This window comes from Notamacropus eugenii, chromosome 5, assembly GCF_028372415.1.
Source record: "Notamacropus eugenii isolate mMacEug1 chromosome 5, mMacEug1.pri_v2, whole genome shotgun sequence".
NCBI lineage: Eukaryota > Metazoa > Chordata > Mammalia > Diprotodontia > Macropodidae > Notamacropus > Notamacropus eugenii.
The window spans coordinates 239,676,789-239,679,755 of record NC_092876.1 but is presented as its reverse complement, the minus strand read 5'-3'; positions in this window follow the sequence as shown (position 1 = coordinate 239,679,755).

Below are 2,967 nucleotides of genomic sequence, written 5' to 3'. Positions count from 1 at the left end.
AGCAGTCTACCTTTTGCCTCTCTGTATCTCCAGGGCTTAGCTCAGTTCCTGGCACATAGTAGGTGCTCAGTAAGTGTTGATCAAATTGAATTGACACAATCATGGGATCTAAATAGGACAAATGCAGGATGCAAAAGGACCTTAGCGGTCACCAAATCTAGTCCCAGAATTTTCAGATGAGAAAATTGAGACCCACAGAAGTGAGTTAAATCAATTAAGTAAACCAACTTTCTCTTCCTCTATACTTCTGAAAAAAGCATCAAAGGCTCCTCCCATGCTATCTGCAATAACATTGGTAATTAAATACCTTCAAGTGTATGGAAAGTTCTTTAATCATAATCCTGCCTATAGCCTGGAAGAACTCTGAAAGCTGCTTTGGGGATTCTAGTAGGGCACTGGAAATGGCTAAATTTCTAATTTCTCATTTCAATAAACCTATCACTTCTCCAGAATTCATAAGGGAGGAGTCATTTGGGATAGATGAGATCTCCGGGTCACTGACCACTTCTTACACCCTAAAATTTTCTCATTACAACCATTGTTAAGGGAAAATCTTCTTAAAATGTACAATATACTTTTCTGCCTTCTTAAACAGATGATCATTTTTGCCTTAGGTACAGCAGCTTCCAAAAGTTTTGACATCTGGACCCTTTTACAACTCTAAAAAATTATTGAACACCCAAAAATTATTGAACACCCTCCCCTCACCAAGAGCTTTTGTTTATGTGGGTTGTATCTATTGTTGTTTACCATAAAACATCTTAATATTATTATGAATAATTTTGACCTTGTAGACCCCCTTAAAGACTTTGAGACCTGCTACCTTAGTAGACAAGTCTTAGCAAATTGCTTCAGGCATAGGGATATATAAATATTAAGTGTCATAGGTGGGATTTGACCTAGAACTTCCTTACAGATCACATTGGGCCATGCCTCATCATGTCAACAGTTCCCTCCCCCCCCCCCCAAAATTAAAGCAATACTATAAAAAAGTCCAATGTGATTCATTTTATTTAGGACAATACAGATGAAAACTGAGAGAAAACAAAACAGGACCTAGGGGTCACAAATGCAACCTAATTTGAAACTGCAATGAATCACCTTTTATATCCCAGACTCCTGATCAGAAACATATTAGTAAAGCTACAATAGTGACATTATTGCAAGTGAAGTCAAGCCTCATTGCAATCAGAAATGTCCAGTCGAATATCTTTCACATCTCCGATAGTGACTACTATTTGCTTAAATTCTCATTTCTTGGAAACATCACACCTTTGCCCTCCTCATTGTTGAAACTCAGTTTGCCCGAAAGAGCTATCTATAAAACAGTTTTGGATGATACTGACCTAGATTCCCGGAAAGCAGGGGCCAGGGCTTTGTAATTCTTTTTGCATTGGGCAAATCCCATTACAACAAATACTATTACAAAAATGTCTGTATACTAAAAATGTTTCCAAGCCTTAGCTGATGGCTTTCTTATTTTGAGTGATGTCCAATTTAACACGGTTCAAATAAAAGAAATATGTGGGGCAGCCCTTTGGAATTGTTGTAATGGGGTTTTGACCGATACAGTGTCTAATTCGGCATTGTGCAGGGGCATAGGATTTTTAGAGTTAAAAAGGATTTTGGAACTCTAGTTCAAACCTTCTTTTTTGCATAGGGGGAAACTGAGTCTCTGAGTGATTAATGCACTTGTTCAAGGTCACAGAGTGAGATATCTAATAGATGTTTATTGCTGAGATAGTACCACCATCATCCCAAATTCCCATAACCAATTAAATAGTGAAATCTAGCCCTATCCCAGTGCAGAGGACATTTTTAAAGCCCCACATGTGTTGAGTGCTAAACTAGAAACTTATCAAGTTGGTTCAGAAATATTCCTTCCATCAAATGAGCAGCCTGGCTGTTCTCTTCAGCTGTGGAGGTATGCAAGGTCTCTGCTAAGATAGCTCAAATGGGCACTCATTTATTGAATACCTACTCTAAATAATGAATTTCACCCATAGTGTCTTCTTCCAGAGACCTAGTATACATTATGCTTTTGCACACAACAGTTATCATAGCTAACACTTCCTGAAGCAGCCTAGTATATAGCAGATGGAGGTCTGGCCTTAAAGTCAAGAAGATCTGGGTTCAAGTTCCACCAGATGTATACTAGCTACATGACTCTCAGTAAATTACTTAACCTCTCAGTGTCTGTTTCCCTTGTCTGTGAAATGAAGGTCCTTTATAGCTTCTATAGTCTAAACCTAAGATCCTTTGATCATTTTCTCCATGTATAATTTCAGGGCCGTGGATTGTTGTTGTCTGTCCTTTGTTCTCAAAGAGGACCAATGACATCATGAGGGTGATGTCTTGACTGGACAGTGAATTGGATTTAAGTGAAGCTGAGTTGTGCAGTTATCTGCCTTGCTTTCTTCTCCAGTCAGAAAAGTCCAGTGGCAAGATGAAAGTCAAGATGACTAGCAATGACCCAGACCTTGGCCCTGGATTAGATGATCTCAAAAGTTTCTTCCAACTTAACTCCATTGGCCTGATCATTACACTCAAAGTTGTGCTGTTTTGTTTTGTTTCTCCTAAGCTGCCATTGTAGTTTCTAAATCTTTAAGGAACCCACCGACGATGGTTGTTGTGAAGGTTTGAAAATAAGAATCTTTTGAGTCTGACCCTCTTTTTTATTTTTCCTTTCTTGTTCTTTTCATTTTCCCAACTTAAACCGCATCAAGGTCAACTTTGAAGGGAAAGTCTTCAAATCCTGTGAATATGTGGGGAAGAAAGGCCAAGTAGTTATTTATATCCCTGATGGTGAGGAAAGTCAATGAGCTATCTGAATGAATCTGAACCCATGGGCTTCCTTTAAAAAGCAAAACAAACCACCAACTTATTTTATTTTAAGTACCAATTAGTAGAACTACCTCATGCTCCTCCTCTCCTGCTGTTTCTATGAACTGTCCCTTGGCACCATCA